Genomic DNA, 22,535 nt, shown 5'->3' on the forward strand with positions numbered 1-22,535 from the left:
ACCGTCCAAATCGGCCCCAACAACAGAACACAGACGTTAGACACCTGTGGCTGGCTGCAGCTCAGATCAGCTTCCCACAGACTTGCTAGCTGGAGACACTTAAAGATCCGATCGCGCGCTGGGTGAGAGCCTGACAGTGCTACAATGTTGCAATCTGCCAGCGCCTTCCCGAGCGTTAGCTGTGCCGCCAGCGCGGCGCTGTGTGGGGGTATCATGACCTCACATCCTTTCCAGGAAGGAAGTGTGAAGTCGGTCAGAAGTGGCGGCCGGGGACCCGTCACCCGACTGGAGTTATTAACTTGCAAGACTCTGAGCTATTACCCGGTGAGTTCCGAGGGGCAGGTAGCTGTGCTGCAATAGTGTGTTTTGGCTGCCTGCTGGCCTTGTTTGCACGAGAGCCTCAATCATGCCCTGCGGCTGGCAGCGCCTCATCAGGGTCCGAGTTGGGTTGCAAAGGCAATCAAGTTGGCTCTAGCCTGCCTACCTTCTAGATGCTGCATAAAAGTAAGTGCTCAGCCTACCCCTGATGTATCCATCGCCCAAAGTTGACACACAATACACACAAAAACAACGGGACACACATGTACGCTAATTAGCCAAGCACAGACAACGTACGCACGCCTGCTCTTATTGGTATTACTGTATTTAAATTTAGTGTAGCACACAGCACGAGAGTGTGGGGAAACATTCCTGAAATTAGCCCCTCTCTAGGCACACAGGCGAATCCTGCGTCGGTCTTGCGTGGAAAATATCTTATAGTTACAACTATCGTCTTGTTGATTAACCGGGCCGGGGTGCAAGGGCTCGCCTGTTCAATTAAATAAGTTGTAGCTGCTTTCCGTGCTGGCCTGCACTTGGGGCTACTTTTGTGCGCTCACAAAAGTCGGAGCTGGAGTGCCTCGCAGCCTCTGCATAGCGAAGATGGTTCACATGCTCCGGTGCTCCCTACGCCCAAGACGATTTAATGACTGTTTTGTTTCTGAAGCTGCTGGTCGACGGCAGCCAGGGGCGGATTGGCAAGGCGGGCATTCGGGCATGGGCCGAAGGGCCGGTGCCTCAGTGCTCTCTGTGGGCCGTTTTTTTCTCCCCTGTCCCAGTCCACAGAGAGTGGACTAGGAAAGGGGAGAAAAAAACCGGCCCACAGAGTGCACGGAGACAGACAGAGAAAATGAAAGCAGCCTCGCTGTGCGGCCGGACAGCGCTTGTCAACTTTGGCCTCTCCTTCACCCCTGCCCTGCCAAGCAGTCAAGCTGAGGCTGGGCTGGGGAGGGGTGATTGTTTGCAAAAATCGGCCTCCCTGGGGGCCAGGTGTTTCTCAGGCCTTTGAGCCATTTTCACCTCGGCCCCCCCTGGGGCCCATGCAGCCCAGAACCGATATTAGTCTTAACACCTCGCCCACAGCCCTTCACATTCAGGGCATAGTGGGCGAGGAAGAATGGGTCTTGCTGTGGGGGCCAGGTGATGTTTGGAATTTTTTTATTTTATTTATTTATTTATGCGATTTTATATAGCGCGGACTTTACCAGAAGGTGTCAAAGCGCTTCACACTAGGAACAGCAATAATACATGAGGAGAAAAATTACAAGTGGACAATTTACAAAAGCAAACGTTAAGTTACATGAATCAAAAGTGACACTAGTGAGCAACCAAAATACATGCGGTAGCAATCGGTACATTACAGGAGGAAAAAGTGATATGTGTGCAGGTTACAAAAGCGTACAAAGTACAAGTAGAGGTATAATACTGCAATAAATGACAGACACTCCAGCACAAGAACAAACGTTACGTAGGCAATGGTGGCACTTGTGCAAGTATCTAAAGCAAACAAAAGTGAGAGGTAGCAAACAGTGTGATACCAGAGAAACGGGTACCATACACAGGTACAAGGGTAATACTACAGTAAATGGTAAACACTCAAACTGCCAGAACACACTGGGAAGGCACTTCCCATGCACCAGCTTCACCTCAGCCTCCCCCCTGGCTACATGGCTACTTTGGATGACCCAGAAAGCTGTGTTTTGTGCTCCCCTGCCAGGACATTTTCCCGAGGCCTGGAGGGCTGATTAATTTACTAATTGCAGGGGCCTTACCTCTGTTCATGTGCTCCTGAGCTGAAGGTCTGGGGAGGGCTAAGTAGGTTAGTAATAGCGGGGGCTTTGCTGCTTTTCAGGTGCTCCTGTGCTGGAGAGCTGGAATAATTTTGTGACAGAAAGGGGCCTTGCTATTTTTTTTAGTTGCTCAGCATGTAGGCCATTGTCACCTTGGCCCTGTGTCCTGTGCAAGAACAGTATCCTCCCCCTTTCATTCCTTGTCTGTGCAAATGGTGTTTCATGAAAGGGCACGCCCCTTGAATGTGGGCCACGCCCCTTAAATATGGGCCACGCCTCTTGAATGTGGGCCACTTTTTTCGTCAGTGCCCGGGCCGAATTGTGATCCCAATCCGACCCTGACGGCAGCCAGTGGTGGTGCCCCGGTGGGTACAGTGGGAAGCACACATCGAGGTTATGGCAAGAGGCAGGAGCAGCAGACACAAAGGGGAGCAGTCATTAAACACAGGAACACACAAGGAAAGAAGCATTCACTTCATGGGACAGGGAGCACTGTTTTCAATCTGCATGGCGTGTTTTTCTACTGACTGTGAGATGGGAGGGCTGGTAAGTCAGTTTTCATGTGTACCTACTTATATGCAAACTAGATTCCCGTTACAGCTGGAGTAACATTGTAGGCCATTAAATCAAACGCAAGACATGGGAGAGCATGTGGTATTACCACAAGAGCTGCACACTTTGGAACTTAGAAACAAGGTTCAAGACTGAGCATTGGCTCAACATCGTGTAAATATTCACAAGTGACTTAATCTTCCTGGTCCTAAAACCAAATTTGATCTTCACTAATAAAACTGCTGCTCATGTAAAGTGCTGCAATGCATGCTATATAAACCGCAACAAAAAGTAACGAACAAGTCCAGTTTGTACCTCAAAAAACAATTTATGTCATTTATTTTGTGCGGTGGTCATTTACTGGCAATATTTTAGCCATGGTGTAATTTAGAATAGACTTAGTAATCCCAGAATACTTGCCCTTCTTCTGATTCATTTGTACAATATCTGTGACATGTTATACATGTGCAGAGTACAGTCAAACTTAAATATATGAATAAACGTTATTGCACAATTAGTTGTAGTCATCACAATTTGTACAAAAATGTTTTTGTATGACACATGTCACAAGGCACTCTTACATGTGATAATGAACCTACACAAGGTTGTGAAATAAACAATTTGTCTAGGATCACACAATTTGGTGACACCAAGAATCAAGGATTTGTCCCAGTTTTTCCAGTTTCACTCCAAAAAATATGATCATTAGTGGGTATCTCTTTCTGATATCTCATGCTAATACTTTGTGTGTAATTCTTGGAGAATAAGATTAGAGCATATGTACCACTGCCTGCTGCTCACAGGCTTAGTCCTACTTTGGGCGTATGATGCTTTCCCACAACCCTCTGATTCCCTCAAAACCCCTGAACCTAAGGCTTGGCTGCAGCAACACACAGCCTCCAGGTAGCACCACCATATATGTAGCCTTCTCACACCCCTCCCTACCATTAAACCCCCCCCCCCCCCCCCCCCGAACCTGGGGCTTGGCTGCAGTGAGGCTCTGCTTCCAATCAACACGCTTTTATAAGGGCACTAGCTTAGTTTTGCAGCAGTTTTAAGATCTTCTTAAAGTTTCTCATTGCTCAATGTGTGTAATTTCTGAAATTTATATATGTTTTCCATGTTTTCATTGCTTGAATTTGCTTGCGAGAAAGTGTCACTCATAGTCGTTGAATGTCACTCATTATTACAGTGAAATTCTGAAAATGTCGACATAAGCAATCTGAAAACCTTGGCAGCTATGATTAAGCACAATCGGGCCGCTGGCTTGTATGAACGGGAGCACGATTCCTGATCAAAATGAAATAATGTATTTGAAATCAGCGCGGCACTGCCAGCAGAACTCATGCTGGCAGTGCCGCGCAGATTTCAAATAAATTATTTAATTTTGATTAGGCCGCCGCGCCGCCCGGCCCTATAATGTGTTACACGCTCCCTGCGTGATGACGTCACCCCCTGCTCCAGTCCAGTAACCCTGTACCATGGTAGTCCTCGCGCCCCTGCTCGCCCTGCTGTACTCAAGTCGGCCCGCAGCTCACGCGATGGCTCACGCCTGGAAAGCTGAGACAGAGCTGCTAGGGAAGGAGACCGACGTTATAGAGGGGAGAAGACATGCCTGAGAGAGAACAAGATAGACAAGAGAGGGAGCTAACAAGATAGACCTCGGAGCGAGAGAATGAGACAGACCTGAGAGAGAATACGATAACCAGAGACAGTTGATGCAAAAACTGCATATTTCAAGTAATTAACATATCGTATGTACAACATACTCGAGCTTCAGACAAGCTAGTGTATTCAATGTATCACCTGAATAGGACACCTTTTTTAGGGGACCAGTACAGTGCGGTGCACTGCATACATGCCACTGAACCCGATTCAGACGGGAGACTCAGGATTATTTAAACCCAAACTTGCTATATTTCGGCGGTCTCCCGCTTAGAATCGCATCTGCTTCAATAGAAGCTCTTGGGGGAAGTACATTCTCCGATTATGTTTTTTTGTAACTTCCACTGTCCTCTTATAAAAGGTTGGTATGGATAGAGCATGTAAATTCACCTCCCTTTACCCCACCATGACTCGGCAAGAATCCGGGTTGGGGTTGGTGGGCAGTTTCGGGAAGCATGACTCACTGGGAAATCAGGTTTCGTGACTCAGCGAAAATCAGAGCAAAACCGGCGATGTTTGTTTGTGCAGACTTGTGCTGTAGCGTGACAGCAAAAACCGAAATCCAACTTGTGACTGTGTAAAACCAGCCAATGTTTGGGCCTAGTCAGAAAATACAAAACCCATACCGTGACTCGACAAAAAACGAAATTGTGACTTCTGAGTAAGCAGAACCATCCGACGTGTCAACGCCAAAACAAGAAGAGGCACCATGCTTCAGCAGATACAGTAATGCTTAATGATGGCTGGTGCCGCCCAGCTACTACCTCTTCTCGGCTCTGCTCTCGCTCGCCTTCCCGCTGGTGCAGAAGGTGCCGCCGCTGTCCCTGGGACTGCCCACCCAGCTCGAGGACGGCAACTCCTGCGATTTTGACTGGAGGGAGGTCGAGATTCTGATGTTCCTCAGCGCCATCGTCATGATGAAGAACCGGCGCTCCATCATCATTGAGCAACACATGGGGAACATCTTCATGTTCAGTAAAGTGGCCAATGCAATTCTTTTCTTCCGTCTGGACATCCTCATGGGACTGCTCTATCTCACCCTGTGCCTAGTGTTCTTTCTACATGGGACCAGAATATATCAAATATTTCAACAACAAGACAATCGATGAGGAGATTGATAAAGATCGACGGGTGACCTGGCTCGTGGAGTTCTTTGCCAACTGGTCTCCAGAATGTCAGTTATTCGCACCTGCGTATGCAGACCTCTCCCTAAAGTACAACTGTGCTGGCCTGAAATTGGACGCTACTCGGATGTCAGCACCTTTATGTCAGCACGTCTCCTCTCACAAAGCAGCTTCCCTCGCTGATTTTATTCCAGGGTGGGAAGGAAGTGCTGTGGAGGCCACAAGTCGACAAGAAGGGGAGGGCTGTATCTTGGAGCTTCTCTGAGGAGAACGTGATCCGGGAGTTCAACCTGAACGAGTCGTACCAGAAATACAAGAAACTGCCCAAGCAACGGGAGATTATGGAAGAGGAGGAGCCCGAATCCCAACCTGGCGAGAACCCCTCAGATGAAAGCAAGAAAGACAAGTGATGCTTCCAACGGGACCATCCCCTTCCTCTCCATAGCTTGTCACCTCTTTCAGTATCATAGTGGGCCTTACCTCCCTCCCTGTCGGGTGAGGCGAGGTGGTCTACTGATTATTGCACTGCCTGGTGGTGGGATAGTTAACTTGTTTTGGTCTATTTATGTTCTGTTTCTTCACCTGTTGGCTTGAACGGATGTCTGTCCGGCCTCTGCCCCATCCCTACATGACTAACGTGCACTAAGCAAGGAGCACAGGGTTTCCCTCATGAGTCTTTACAAATGTCTGTGAGCCCTCTATTTACACCCCCTTCTGAGTGACACAGCATTCTCCTTTTCCGTGTCCTCGTTACTGAACGGTTCATTTCTCCACCTGAAATAGGATTGGGTCTACATTATAAATGTTTTTTCTCCCAGAGCCTGGCGTATGTGTAGTAGGGAAATTAGTATGTATTGGGTGGGGCTGCGGGGTTAGGGTACAGAATGTTTGAGTGAGTGGCAGTCCGGTCAGAAGTTATTTTTTTGTGTGTTTTAGATTCTCTTTTAGCCCTCTCAATCTGTGGGCCCCCGGTTTCTGTAAATATAGTTCTCGTTGTTAAAATCCTTTTGCTGGACTGCGTGGGTGGCCTGTCCCATGAGCTGCCCCGTGCTACTCTGGAAAATATGCAATTCCTTATTTGTTCCATTGTGAATGAAGAAGGCAGTGAGGTTTGGAGCAAATGGGAAGACCGGAAACAAATTACAAATGTGAAATCCTACGGAGCAACTTACAAATGCAAGAAAAATGTACCTGGCTGATTATCTGCCCTCTACTGGCTGCCTCTCCTAAAGCGTTGTCTTGCGCTGCCACCTTTGTATGTTTTATTTATTGGACCTTGCTGTAGTCTTCCTTGCTTCACCTCTACCTAGGAGCATGCCCTAGGGTACTTTGCAGTATGGGGTTTCCCTCCCCTAGTCCTCATTCCTTGATGCCAGGAGGAATGCTCAACAGAATTGTGAGTCTTGCACCTTTGGATAGGTTGTTTGGGCTGCTTGGAATGTGAAGGGCTGTGTGCCAGGCTGACAACCATTGGTGAGGAGTATAATGAAGTGCTTGAGATTATTACTTGTTCACCTCTTATGGCCTTGCACTCTCATCTCTATCCTTCAGAGCTGCCATAGACATTATTGTGGTGTTACTTCTGATGGGCCCCAGTATCCCCCTGGCTCTGATGGGATCGGTGCTGCTGAATCACAGGTTGTGATCACAGCACTGTTGAAGAATGGAAGGGAGAACTGAATGGGTGTGATACCGAGATGGTTTCATGTAGAAGCAATAATATGTCTCTCTCCTGTCACACTGCTCCCTTCAGAGGAGTTCATTAAATCATGGGTATTACACAGTACACACCTATGTCACGTCACCACCTGACTTGTGATGCTGTGTCACCTGACCACCATGATGATGATGTTGCTTGTTGTGTAGAAGATGCGGAGGGCAGCGCGCATAGTCACCGCCTCCGCGTCGCTATTTTTTTTAGGGTGGGGTTGGGCTCTGCTGCTAATTCTCATGTGCATTGGGAAAGTGCGTGTGACTGAGGTGAGCTAGGCAGCATTCAGAGAGATGCCAGAGAGGAGGACAGCCTGGAAAGAGAGTGGCACATCCAGTAATTTAATTTCCCATGTCTGTACTGCCGCCCGCAGGTGAGTGCTTTGCATCGGTGCGCTTGCCAGATCTGATTGATTTATGTGGTGGTGGTGCCTGCATTTACGTTGCAGGTTGTCTCTGCATTACTAAAGACATCCTGAAGATGTTTGAATAGGCTTGCGCAAACCCGTGTCATCTATACCAACTCATCCAGGCCTGAACTCATCCTCGCGTGATCTAGCTAGTCTTAAGGTTCTGTCAGGGTGAATGCATTTCTTACCTTTGACTGGGCTCAGCACTGCACACTCTGGAGGCTCGGGGGCAGCGTCACGTCATATGGGAGGAGGCCTAGATACTGATGCCCTGACTGTCTGGTGTGGTGGGCGACAGTATGGTGCTGACAATTAGGTGCTGGTGCCGAGCACCGGAAACCAATTAAGTGCTGGTGATTAGCACCAGAAAGCCCCGGCTCAAATTAAGCACTGGTTCTAGTACATTTTTATAATAACCATTTTTCATTTAGATATCTTTTCCCAGTTGAGGTATTTTGTGGATATATTGACAAATAGGAGTTCAGGTTCATGTTTGGGTTTGCCATTCAATATGATTTTGGCTGGCCATTTCAATGCAAAATTGGGGGCTGCTCCGAATCTGTCTGAATCAACTGTTTCACCATACTTATTAGATGCCAGATCGGAGATAGATTTGGATTCTAGGGGGATCTTTTACTCAATTATTTGGCAGTACATGATTTAGAGAGTATAGGGGCTGGTCTCACTTTTAGTTTGTGCTCTCTGATTCACTACTTGTGTCTATTTTTGATGCTCTCTGAAAGAATATCTATGGGTACATTTGACTGGGTGCGTAACCTGATGTTCTTTAAGGTCATCATCTACTATTTACTGTGCTTTGAAAGTTGATATCATTTGAATATGTAATGAAAAATGGGCTGTAAAATTCACCATTTTGGTCTGTCGTTTTGCAAAATTTTCTTGGGGGGAGAACCCTCCTAGTATCGGTCAGGCTCGCTCGCTACGCGCTGGACGGGGCTGGTCTGGCAAAATTTGCCAGGGCTGCTTTAGGTTCCCAGTCCGGCCCTGTCACTAACGCGCCTTGTATCCTGCCAGGCCGGTGATTGAAAGATGCAACTCCGGTGTCAGTCCCAGAGGCTGCCAAGAAGGTGACACAATGTGTGGAATGTAAATGCACCGGAACGCATTCAAGACGCATGACAGATGCACACACTGAGGCTGCAAATTTACATTCATGCTCTGTTTATCGTGCGGCGGCCGCTCGGTCAGCTTATAGTTGAGTTATGTCAACCTCCCTCGGAACCCAAGGAAAAAGAAAATATGAACAGATACAAAAGAGTTGTCACATATTCACGATGGTTTTGTGGTGCTCATTGATAATCGAAGACTGAAACAGGGACAGGTCACACCAACATCTGATCAAACTGTGATCCGACAAACACCCTAATCTGGCTGTAGGATACAAGGTCGTAACTACTATGGCCTGTGATCTAGAAATGGCGAACCTTAGTGTAGGAAGGTAGATCCCTGACTATGGTTGCCCCCAACTTTTTGCCTGGTGTTTTGCTGGTTTTCTGACTTAGTTGACCTGGGACCCTGCTATTCAGGGCCCCAGGCCTACTGCTCTCTCTGTAAAATGGATTCCATGTACCTTAGGTACATATCTAAATTGGATACTGAGTCACCTTATCAGTCCCTGTACAGTGTACCTTAGGTACCCAGGGCATAGGTGTACCCAGGGCCTACCAGGGGCTGCAGCATGTATTATGCCACCCCTGGCTGGCCATCCAAATCTGACACAACTGGCTGCACGACAGCTGGGGCAAGGTGGTGTACTCACCCTTTGCTTTAGATATAGTATACCTATATCTAACCCTAAATGGACACACAGATCTCCTATCAGTCACTCCTATGGCAGGCCTTAACAATCCTGAAGGCAGAGTGCTTGGAATCGTGTGAGATGGTGCTCTGGCATGAGCTGAGCCTGTCTGCGGCTTTCGGGATCCATCCCTTAGCCGTTTCCATGATATCGCATACCATATACTCTTAAGTGCATTATAATCCTCGCGGTTATATGCCAACTCTGGTATCGCTTTATCAAAACATGTCGAGTAAGGTGTCATACGAATTGGAATACTAACCCCTCGCCAATTCTGGCGACGGGGTTAGTATTCCACCCTTCTAGAGGGACACGACATGTATGTAACCCCTAACCCCGGTTAAAGTCAGACAGAGCCTTAGCATCCACAAAATGGATGCTGACACCGAGACACAAGTCTGCCCTCCTGCTGCTGGGAGTCCTCCCAGAGCAGGAGATAAGGACAAAGGGTTTCCTGCCAGGGGCGGTGCCAGCACCGTCCCAGACAGGATTTTGTGTATTGTAGGTAGGCAGGGCTTCAGAGGAAGGTGACTGCACGTGGCACCCCGGTGCTCACTGTGCATAGGCTGGCTTGAACCAGTTCCAGGGACACTCCAGACCCTGTGCTGGGGAAAAGCCCGCCAAGGAAGTGGGTGTAACCACCCCCCTCCTGGTCCCACCCCTAGGGCAGGACTTAGTCGCGTGCCAGCCCCCTTTTCCAAGATAAAGGTAGAGACTGGCCCCCTTCCAAATCAGATCATCTTTGGAATCAAGATACCACTTTCCACGAAAGGACTTCACGATTTCTTCCTCAAGATTCTCCCTTGTGACTAAGGAGTAGTCACCCTGCATCCGCAGGCACCATCCAAGAACACTGCGGTCTGCTGCACGTCATTCCTCCGGAATCCGACTGCCCAGCTCGACGAGACCCGGCTTCCCTGGCACCTCTGACCTCTACCCACCTCTACAGCACAGCTGAGAACCGTGGGTGCGACGAGACCTCGAGGGACCGGCCATCGCCAAGACTGCACGACTTCTGCACAGCAAGCCCACCGAGTAATTTCCTGGTGAGTGCTTTGGGGTCCGAGAAGCCCCCACCCTGAGCAGCTCCAACACCGAAGAGCAGCCCCCCAGCATCTCCACGATCGGCGTGGGGCCCTTCTGCTTTTTGCTGCTCACCGCGTTGTTTGGCTACTAGCCCGCTGGCTTGTGGCCTTCCGAACGACGCCCGACGACAACACGGCTGCTGGTCTGGTTGCTCCAGACTGGCCCTTGCTTCCCTCCATCGGAGAAGTACCCTGGACCCTCCTGGTCCGGCTAAGACGCCATTTTAGGTCCACCGCGTGGGCCTTGCATTTGCCAAGACTTGTTGCCCAATCCTGGGTCCAGCGATGTCGACAGCAAGAACCTTCGTGGGACAGCTCGCACCTCCATCCTGGTCGCCGACAACGCCTCCTGGTCCGAGAGACTGCAGAGCCCAGCAGCGCCCACTCACCTGACTGCGGTGACTTCGCCCGGTGCCATCCTGGTGCCCACTTAATCACTGGCTAGTGATTCAAGAACTTGGTCCCCTCTGCTTTCAGGTTTCCTTCTTCCTTGATCCAGGCTTGGATCCATCGAACTTTCCTTCACTGGTCGCCTGCCAGCAACTTCCTTCTTCCAGGCTCCTGGTCCGGCAACGAGATTCCCGACGTCTTTTCAGACCTATGCAGCTGCAGCCCCTGGGCTAGGTAACTTCGGCACTTCGGTGTCCCAGCATAGCCTCACTATCCAAGGGTCAGGATCCACTGTCGTTTTCTCCCTACCAGGTCGGGTTCGCCCGTGAACACTAACCTTGCCTTTACTAGCTTCCATAGACTTTGTCCCGCATCCCGCGTGAGAGTGCAAACTCTGCACCCGAGTCCCCTAGGTCTCCTAGAAGTAATCTAACGATTCCCTAGTCAAGTCCTAGCGATTCCAAAGCCTATTAGTACTGTACTTACCTGTTAGTAATCTCGCATTCCACTTTTAGAGTATATGGTTTTTCGTGCCCCTCGGGCATTTGTGTATAACGTGCTAACTTAAGTATTTTCATAAGAGTTTTGTTGTGTGCTTAGCACCCTGTCCTCATAAAGAGTACAGGGTTGTTGTGATTCTAATAAATACACTGTTTATTTTCATAACACTTGTGTGGTGTCCTTTCACTGGGTGTTCAAGGGGTAATGTGATGGTAAAACAGCTGGCTTAACACGCCCTCTAGAGTCTTAGCCTTAGACTGCTCGTATCCATGCTACTAGGATAGCTGGTCTATTAGGTTGACTTACAACCAATCATCAATAAGGGTTGTTTGGACTGATATATAGTGATCACTAGAATAGTGAACACTGCACATCAGGCCAACTTCTCACATTGGTGAGCAGCGGTTGGGATTTGAGCTTGCTGTTGTTTTACCACACATGCCCTAAGAATATCCAGTGAAAGATCACATAAGTACTAAAGGTACATATAACTTAGCTTAGAATACTCTGAGTTCTACTGAACCAGCTGTTGTAGCTCCTAGGGCCTAGCACACCCTAAACTACAACTCTAGCAAGGGATCAGTAGGCAGACACATAGTGTAGGTAAGTGCACCACTTACACCTCACTAGAAAAGCATGTCTACCCAGGGAGAATCTACTGAGACTCCCCTGGTCAGTGTTGACCCTCCACAGGTCACTTCAAGATATGCAGCTCTCAGTTTTCAGGAGATGAGACAAGTCTGTACCTCCAGGAAACTGAAGCAGGGGTCTAACCCCACCATTCCCTTTCTGATAGGTCTCTTAGAGACATATGATGCCAGAAAGCTTTCTCAGTTACATGAGAACATGCCAGCCTTAGAGGGAACCTCTGAGGATCCAGACCTCCCCAACATTGCCAATGCAGTTGAGGAGGAGGATCAGGGGGAACTCTCTGGGGACGAGGTAGACAAAGGTCTTGAGGTAGTCAGAAGGCTAACTAGGGCCAACTTAGACTTGCTTGGGCTAGGATCTGGGGGACCCCCAGTACTGACCCTAAGTAGGCCTAACCTTGGAGTTAGGAGAGATAGATCTCTTTCTAGGGACTCCAACAGATCTCTGCACTCTAATGCCTCTTCTCAGAGGAGAAGGAACTCTCCCCAGAGGAGATTGACTTCCCCTCAGAGAATGGAGCATGAAGCCAGGATGAGACAGGCTACTCTGAGGATTGAAAGGGAAGAAATTGCCCTGGCCAAAGAGAAGCTTGCCTTGGCAAGAGAGCAGCAGATGAGTGGGTTAGCTCCCACTGGTGGCAGCAATCTCCCAAGAGATAGAGAGAAGGGTTTAGATACTAAACACCTGACTAAAATAGTGCCCCCCTTTAAGCAAGGGGATGACATCCAGAAATGGATGGCTGCTCTGGAGAGGGCCTGCACTGTGCAGTGCATTCCCCAGAGTCAGTGGGCAGCTATACTGTGGCTCTCCTTTGATGGCAAAGGTAGAGATAAGCTCCTCACTACTAGAGTTGAGGATGCTAACAATTACCAGGTCCTGAAAAATGCACTGGTTGATGGGTTTGGCTTAACCACTGAGCAGTACAGGTTGCTGTTCAGAGACACCCAGAAAACTCAGTCTCAGGACTGGTCTGACTTTGTTGATTGTGCCACTAAGGCTTTGGAAGGCTGGCTACTGGGTAGTAAGGTTACTGATTTCAAGGGATTGTATAATCTAATTATGAGAGAGCAAGTCTTAAATAATTGTCAGAACCAGTTATTACACCAGCACCTGGTAGACTCTGATCTGACCTCTCCACAAGAATTGGGTAAGAGGGCAGACAAATGGGTCAGAACCAGGATTAGGCCCAAGAACCAAGGTGGTGACCAGAAAAAGGAATCAACCAAGCCTCAAGAGAAGGGTGGGAATAAATCTACAGATCAAACCACATCAGGGCCCCAAAAATCCTCTGAGGGGGGTGGGTCCCAGAATCCTTCCAACAACCAGAAGAAACCTTATTGTTATCCCTGTAAACAGGTGGGTCATTTAAAAACTGACAGCAGTTGCCCAAAGAATAACAATAAGGAAAACATACCCCCAAGTAACATTCCCAAACCTCCTGTTACTACTAGTAGTAATCCCCCAGGTGGTGGGAGTGCCCCCAAGAATTTGGGTGCATTTACTTTGGGAGTTCCTGGGGACTCTGGCCTAACCAGGTCCCCTGACTTAGATACTCTTGTCTGTGAGACTGGCATGGGGTTTGCCAACTTCACAACTTGTCCCAACACTTTGGGCAAGTACAGACAGGAGCCCCTCATCAATGGTATAAAAGTTGAGGCCTATAGAGATACAGGGGCTAGCATCACTATGGTGACTGAGAGTCTAGTCCCCTCAAGGCAACTTTTACCTGGTGCCACATACCAGGTGACCAATATTGATGGAGTACAGAGAGATCATCCCATGGCAGTGGTCAATCTCAGCTGGGGAGGTGTCACTGGCCACAAGAGAGTGGCAGTGTCACCAAACTTGCCTGTAGATTGCCTACTGGGGAATGATTTAGAGCTCTCAGCCTGGGCTGAAGTAGAGCAAGAAACCCATTCTAAAATGGTAAACATCCATGGTAAGGTTAGTGGGGCAGTGATAGCCACAGCCCCAGTCCAAGATGTCCTCCCTGAACAGGTCAGGAGGGGTGTGCCAGTCACAACCCAATCTCAGACAACTTCCTTCCCAGAACAGGTTGTCAAGGCTGTCATGGTAACACCCCACACCCAAACTGAGCCCCCTCCTGAAAAGGTTGGGAGAGTTGTGATGGCCACAGCTCAAACTCAGACAGATGATAGTGTTGTGAAGCCTGAAACTATGGATCACTCCACTCAGACAGAGAGCATTGAGGAGGAAGAGAAATCTCCCTCCCACCAGACTTTAGGAAAAGATCAGCCTCCTCAGGGAACTGATCTGACCCCTTGTGAAGAAACTGCCACAGAGGTAGTCAGGCCTAGCCTGGCAGACCCCTGATGTCAGTGGACCCTTCCAAGGTGGGACCCAGTCTGGAGCAGGTAACCTGCCCCTCTCTACCCTGCCTCAGTCAGCCCAGGGCTGTAGAGGTCAGGGAGGCCAGTGGTGGACCCCAAAGGGCCCCCTGTCCAAAAGAATTCCCCAATCAGCAGATTAAGGGCACTGAAGCTAGTAGTCCTAGCCAAGTGAAAATAAAACCAACTCCTGAGGGAGCCCCCTTAAATTTAGTTAGGGACCTCCCACAGATGGACACTGTTGGGCACAGCCAAACCTGGGACCTGAGGGCCCCAAACCTGACCTGTCCCTCCAGTAAGCCAAACAGAGGGACCCAACCTCCAGCTGTAGGTAGCCAGAGGTTGACCCTGAGAGCCCAAAACAACTCAGTCTTGGAAAGAAAGGCCTCTATGGTGGAAAATGATTGGAGGAAGCTGAGCCCAAAATTAGTGGAGCCTCACTTCAGTACTCCATTTCAGCACCAGCCTTTTACTTTGCCAAAACACACCACAGGTAGAGATTCCCTATGGTGGAGACCCTCAGACACCCTTAGGGTGAGGGATTGCTTAGTGGACCATGAGATAGGGGGTAACCATGCCAGTGCTGGTACTTCCTTATATGGCCACTCAGGCAATATAGGCTTACCTGGCAAGGCTAGCCTTATCTCCTTTCGTTTGGGGGGGGGTTATGTAGGAAGGTAGATCCCTGACTATGGTTGCCCCCAACTTTTTGCCTGGTGTTTTGCTGGTTTTCTGACTTAGTTGACCTGGGACCCTGCTATTCAGGGCCCCAGGCCTACTGCTCTCTCTGTAAAATGGATTCCATGTACCTTAGGTACATATCTAAATTGGATACTGAGTCACCTTATCAGTCCCTGTACAGTGTACCTTAGGTACCCAGGGCATAGGTGTACCCAGGGCCTACCAGGGGCTGCAGCATGTATTATGCCACCCCTGGCTGGCCATCCAAATCTGACACAACTGGCTGCACGACAGCTGGGGCAAGGTGGTGTACTCACCCTTTGCTTTAGATATAGTATACCTATATCTAACCCTAAATGGACACACAGATCTCCTATCAGTCACTCCTATGGCAGGCCTTAACAATCCTGAAGGCAGAGTGCTTGGAATCGTGTGAGATGGTGCTCTGGCATGAGCTGAGCCTGTCTGCGGCTTTCGGGATCCATCCCTTAGCCGTTTCCATGATATCGCATACCATATACTTTTAAGTGCATTATAATCCTCGCGGTTATATGCCAACTCTGGTATCGCTTTATCAAAACATGTCGAGTAAGGTGTCATACGAATTGGAATACTAACCCCTCGCCAATTCTGGCGACGGGGTTAGCATTCCACCCTTCTAGAGGGACACGACATGTATGTAACCCCTAACCCCGGTTAAAGTCAGAAAGAGCCTTAGCATCCACAAAATGGATGCTGCCACCGAGACACAAGTCTGCCCTCCTGCTGCTGGGAGTCCTCCCAGAGCAGGATATAAGGACAAAGGGTTTCCTGCCAGGGGCGGTGCCAGCACCGTCCCAGACAGGATTTTGTGTATTGTAGGTAGGCAGGGCTTCAGAGGAAGGTGACTGCACGTGGCACCCCGGTGCTCACTGTGCATAGGCTGGCTTGAACCAGTTCCAGGGACACTCCAGACCCTGTGCTGGGGAAAAGCCCGCCAAGGAAGTGGGTGTAACCACCCCCCTCCTGGTCCCACCCCTAGGGCAGGACTTAGTCGCGTGCCAGCCCCCTTTTCCAAGATAAAGGTAGAGACTGGCCCCCTTCCAAATCAGATCATCTTTGGAATCAAGATACCACTTTCCACGAAAGGACTTCACGATTTCTTCCTCAAGATTCTCCCTTGTGACTAAGGAGTAGTCACCCTGCATCCGCAGGCACCATCCAAGAACACTGCGGTCTGCTGCACGTCATTCCTCCGGAATCCGACTGCCCAGCTCGACGAGACCCGGCTTCCCTGGCACCTCTGACCTCTACCCACCTCTACAGCACAGCTGAGAACCGTGGGTGCGACGAGACCTCGAGGGACCGGCCATCGCCAAGACTGCACGACTTCTGCACAGCAAGCCCACCGAGTAATTTCCTGGTGAGTGCTTTGGGGTCCGAGAAGCCCCCACCCTGAGCAGCTCCAACACCGAAGAGCAGCCCCCCAGCATCTCCACGATCGGCGTGGGGCCCTTCTGCTTTTTGCTGCTCACCGCGTTGTTTGGCTACTAGCCCGCTGGCTTGTGGCCTTCCGAACGACGCCCGACGACAACACGGCTGCTGGTCTGGTTGCTCCAGACTGGCCCTTGCTTCCCTCCATCGGAGAAGTACCCTGGACCCTCCTGGTCCGGCTAAGACGCCATTTTAGGTCCACCGCGTGGGCCTTGCATTTGCCAAGACTTGTTGCCCAATCCTGGGTCCAGCGACGTCGACAGCAAGAACCTTCGTGGGACAGCTCGCACCTCCATCCTGGTCGCCGACAACGCCTCCTGGTCCGAGAGACTGCAGAGCCCAGCAGCGCCCACTCACCTGACTGCGGTGACTTCGCCCGGTGCCATCCTGGTGCCCACTTAATCACTGGCTAGTGATTCAAGAACTTGGTCCCCTCTGCTTTCAGGTTTCCTTCTTCCTTGATCCAGGCTTGGATCCATCGAACTTTCCTTCACTGGTCGCCTGCCAGCAACTTCCTTCTTCCAGGCTCCTGGTCCGGCAACGAGATTCCCGACGTCTTTTCAGACCTATGCAGCTGCAGCCCCTGGGCTAGGTAACTTCGGCACTTCGGTGTCCCAGCATAGCCTCACTATCCAAGGGTCAGGATCCACTGTCGTTTTCTCCCTACCAGGTCGGGTTCGCCCGTGAACACTAACCTTGCCTTTACTAGCTTCCATAGACTTTGTCCCGCATCCCGCGTGAGAGTGCACAGTCTGCACCCGAGTCCCCTAGGTCTCCTAGAAGTAATCTAACGATTCCCTAGTCAAGTCCTAGCGATTCCAAAGCCTATTAGTACTGTACTTACCTGCTAGTAATCTCGCATTCCACTTTTAGAGTATATGGTTTTTCGTGCCCCTCGGGCATTTGTGTATAACGTGCTAACTTAAGTATTTTCATAAGAGTTTTGTTGTGTGCTTAGCACCCTGTCCTCATAAAGAGTACAGGGTTGTTGTGATTCTAATAAATACACTGTTTATTTTCATAACACTTGTGTGGTGTCCTTTCACTGGGTGTTCAAGGGGTAATGTGATGGTAAAACAGCTGGCTTAACACGCCCTCTAGAGTCTTAGCCTTAGACTGCTCGTATGATAGCTGGTCTATAAGGTTGACTTACAACCAATCATCAATAAGGGTTGTTTGGACTGATATATAGTGATCACTAGAATAGTGAACACTGCACATCAGGCCAACTTCTCACACTTAGCATGAATGCGGACGGCTCTAGTGTCAGTGAGAATTGTGTCAGCAAAAGGTTTTTGTCACCACATAAGCAAAGGTCAAGAATTGCGCATAACAGGCGCAGGCTTGGCAACAAGCTGGCTGTACAGGACGCATCAGATACAATAGGAGTCTCATTGCTGCCGCATGACTTAGATGTCTAAAATAGCATAAGCTAAACCGCACCCTGTGCCCATTAGATGAACGACTATTTTTAGTTAAGTCTTTGGTAATTCTTGGTATGTATCATGAACCCATTAGGATTGGAAGCACCTCGGAGTTTCTATATTTATAGTGCCTTCAAAATAAATACAAACAAAATATATGTCTAGAATAATAAGGGCTCAATGAAGACGAGTCCCTTTATAAAAATAGCTATCTGAAGTTATTGACATATCTCATAATTTAATTTGGGTCAGAAGGCACCTTATGGTCTGTGTATCTATATTACCTTTAAAATACATATGAGCAAGCATTTACAATGCAATAGGTCTCGCATTTACACGAGTGTAACCTATTGCCATTGTAAATGACAATGTTTTTTTATTTATGTTTTAAAATCCAAAAACAAAATAAAAGGCTTAGCCATTTACAATGCAAATAGCTCAAACTTGCGTAACTGCGAGGCCTATTGCATTGCAAATGCTTGTTGTACTTGTCTTGCCCATGAATCATTTCAACCTCACTGTGTTTTGATCAAATCTTTGATACTCTTTCCCTGCCGGCACCAGGCCCCTGAACTATGGTGCCTGAGGAACTATTTTCTCTGACCTTACCTTCCCTGCTCCATGCTTCCCTACACTTTTCATTTAAATAGTTGGCTATGCCCCAGCACTCGCTCACCTCCACAATATTTTCCTTTTCCTTTCTTTAATTTTATTCTTCCAGTTCCCCTCCTTATTCTCATCCCCCACTTTCATTATTCAAATAATTGACTCCCTTGCTCCTCCTCGCACTTTGGCTGCTCCTGTATCAGAAGACAACCATTTTTAAAAACAACTATTCCAAGGTGGGTGCACGTATGGGCATACAAGGCAACCATTCGGGGGTGTTTTTCCTTTTTATGCTTTAAGAAAAAGAGAGAGAGAGAGAGAGAGAGAGGGAGAGAGAGAGAGACTGTGTGTGCGTGTGTGTGTGTGTTTGAGAGAGAGAGAGAGAGAGCGAGAGAGAGAGAGAGAGGTGGCATCTTGTAGGGCTTTTTCTTCTGATTACCCTTACACGCCTACCACCATCCATAGGTATGCAAGGGCAGCCACCTTACACTTTCTTTGGTAGAAATGAAGGCAAAACAGCATTTGCAAAGCTAATACGTGAGTGCACAAGTGTAAGGGGACAAGATCTATTGGCTTTGCTAATGCTACTATATTATTTAAATGTATTTTATAACAGGTGCACAGAGACTCTAAAAAAGTGTAAGACCTGGACCTCGATCACAGGCCTGCATTGTCCCCGACAGCTCCTGCGATCTGCTGCTGCCTTTAGTCCCCTGACTCATGGGTTTGAGGCGGCTGACGCCTATGTACTGCTTTTTGTGCTTGTACTCCTGTGTTCCTGGCTCATTTTGGTGAATTATTGTGTACTTAATTTCCTTGAATGATTGATTTCAGTTTTTTTCCTGCATTCACCTGCACTGTTTATCTGGACTTCGGCTTATTTTCTGCCTTTCACCCCCCTCTCGCCGCCCCATCCCACGCTTCCCGCCACTGCTTACACGGTCCCTCCCCTCTCCCCACACCTGTTTTCCCACCTCCCAGCTGAGCGTCCCTCCCCTCCCCTACATAATGCAGACCGCTGCGCAGTCGCGCAGGAGGTACGCCAAAGGCGTGCCTAAGGCAAGCACGTCTGCCCCTGTCCGCGACGCGTACGCGACCAGCGCCTGGAACACTGGCTCCACCATGACCCACCGCTACGATTCTACCACCCTCAATGCACTCAACCCCGAAAGGCACACGGCTGCGTAAGAACCGCACCAAACACCACCCAGGGAGAGTTCTTGTGCAGAACCTGCCACAGATCCTTCACCCTCGACAACGCCACCACCACCTCCGAAGGCCCACCCGACACACGCACCACCAACACCCTGACCTGCGTCAACCTCAACGTGCACTCCCTCCACCAACACGCCGTAGAGATCTGGGACCTGATCGACACCCCCTCGCCCGACGTGGCCTTCTACATGGAAACCTGGACCAACACCACCTCCAGCCCCGACAACGCAACTGCCATCCCAGACCGCTAAAAGATCCAGAAAAAAGAACGGCTCTACCGCCCAGGAGGAGGATTCCCCATCGCACGCAAGACACCCCTCTGACTTTCCACATCCAGCACGAACGACCACCACTCCAACACAGAACACCTCCACTTACAGATCCAGACCAGTCCCAGGACCACGCTCCGCGGCACCCTCATCTACAGACTACGGGCCCTCGCACCCAGTCCGCAACCACCATTGCCGAGCTAGGCACGCACCACCCTATCACTTCCATGGACTACATCCTCCTTGGGGACCTCAACTTCCACAACGACCCCCACTCCGCCACTCTCCTCGACAGCCTCGCCAACCTCAGACTGAAGCAGCTGGTCGACACACCTACACACAGAGCTGGACACACTCTTGACCCCACTTTCACAGGAGGAACAAACATCGAGTTCAGCCACACTACCCAGCCGCCCTGGACGGACCACCACTGCGTCCACTTCTCCTTCAACACCACCGCCGCACCCAAACCAGCCCCACGACCCCCACAAAGAAACTGGAGCAAGATCATAGAAGAACTCCTCAACACCACCATACGCCAAGACCCTCCCAGCTCCACGACCGACACCAACTCAGCAGCCACAGACCTCCACCGCTGGATCGCCTGCTGCGCTGACACACTCGTACTCCTCTGGCATCCCGCCAAGCAACGCCCGCTGAAGGCCGCCTGGTTCACCACAGAACTACAGGAAGCCAGACACTCGTGCAGATGCCTAGAGAAAACCTGGCGAAACCAGAAAAACACAGAAGCACAGAACAACCACAGGTCTGCCCTGAATGAATACCACCAGCACATAAGAGACACCAAATAAAGGACAAAATCAAGGCCAACTCGACCAACACCAAGGAACTGTTCAGCATCATCCAACAGCTCATAAAGCCACCCAGCGAAGCCACTGACGTCACACCCTCCCAGCAACTCTGCGACAAACTCAGCACATACTTGCACCGAAAACTTCAAAGAACCAACTAGAGACAGCACACACCCCCATTGTGGCCAATCAGCCAACGATTTCAACCTGGAAACCTAGGACCGCCAAACACATCACCACGACTATGCATAAACCCACTCAGGAGCCCCCACGGTCCCCTGCCCACCACACATATTCCACAAGGCCACAGCCACCATCGCACCCGAACTTGGACAGACCAACAACACCTCCCTCACGTCCGGCATCTTACCAGACGACTGGAAGCGGGTGGAGGTTAAACATCTCCTCAAGAAGCCCCCGGCCGACACAAAGGACCTGAAGAACTAGCGGCCTATCTCTGTCCTCCCGTTTGCAGCCAAAGTCATTGAAAGACTCGTGAACGCTCAACTGACCAACTTAATCGAAGAGAACTCCATCCTAGATGCCTCCCAGTCCGGATTTCGCAGTAACCTCAGCACCGAGAACGCTCTCCTCGCCGCCACAGACGACATCTGCATGCTACTTGACCAGGGACACACCGCGGCCCTCATCCTTCTCGACCGCTCCGCAGCCTTCAACACCGTCTCTCATCGCACCCTTGCAGCCAGATTAAACAACGCTTGGATACAAGGAGCGGCCCTCGACTGGATCCGATCCATTCTCTCCGGCAGAACCCAGAGGAACAGACTCCCTCCCTTCCTCTCTAAGCCCACTGACATCAACTGCGGAGTGGCCTAGGGCACATCTCTCAGCCCACCGCTCTTCAACTTCTACATGGCCCCCCTCGCCGCCATCGTCAGACAGCATGGGCTCAGCATCATCTCTTACGCAGAGGACACTCATGAAGAACTCCGACGACACCAGACTCTGTTTTCAGGAGGGAATGAAGAACGTAGCAACCTGGATGAAGGACAGCTGCCTCAAGCTTAACTCGGAGAAGACCAAGGTCCTCATCCTCGGGCCCTGCAACTCAGCCTGGGACAACTCCTTATGGCCCCCTGCCCTCGGGAACCCACCCACGCCTACAGATCATGCAAGCAACCTCAGCATCATCCTCCACTTTTCCCTCTCCATGAACCGCCAGATCAATGCCGTCACTTCCACGTGCTTCAACTGCCTGCGCATACTCCGCAAGACCTTCAAATGGATCTCCCTGACTGCAGAAAGTCTGTCACCCACGCGCTCATAACAAGCAGACTGGGCACGGCAACGCCCTATACGCCGGAATCAACAGATCTCTCCTTCACAGACGCTAAACCACCCAGAATGCCACTGCCAGACTCGTCCTCGGGACTCCACACGATGAACACATGACTCAACACCAACGAGATCTTCACTGGCTCCCGGTCGAGAAGAGAGTTACCTGCAAGCTCCTAACCAACGCCTACAAATCCCTCAACAACATCAGACCCAAATACCTCAACGAGAGACTATCCTTCCACGTACTCAAGAGGAACCTCCGCTCCACCGACCTCACCGTGGCAGAGGTTCCCCTGATCCGCAAGAACAGAACAGGCGGGAGAGCTCTCTCCCACATCGCAGCCAAGACCTGGAACTTGTTCCCCGTGAACATCAGACAATCCCCAACCCTAC

The 22,535-nt window shown here is 50.0% G+C and overlaps 1 protein-coding gene and 1 pseudogene across 2 annotated transcripts in view; one reads left to right on the forward strand and one right to left on the reverse strand.

Moving 5' to 3' along the window:
• The window catches only part of LOC144821270 (uncharacterized), a 715,860-nt gene that overhangs the window by 678,975 nt on the left and 14,350 nt on the right, over positions 1-22,535 (reverse strand). The window lies entirely within an intron of this gene.
• Positions 5,219-5,930, forward strand: LOC144821731 (thioredoxin-related transmembrane protein 2 pseudogene; annotated as a pseudogene).

The sequence above is a fragment of the Lissotriton helveticus genome, chromosome 2_2 (assembly GCF_964261635.1).
Source record: "Lissotriton helveticus chromosome 2_2, aLisHel1.1, whole genome shotgun sequence".
Taxonomy (NCBI): Eukaryota; Metazoa; Chordata; class Amphibia; order Caudata; family Salamandridae; genus Lissotriton; species Lissotriton helveticus.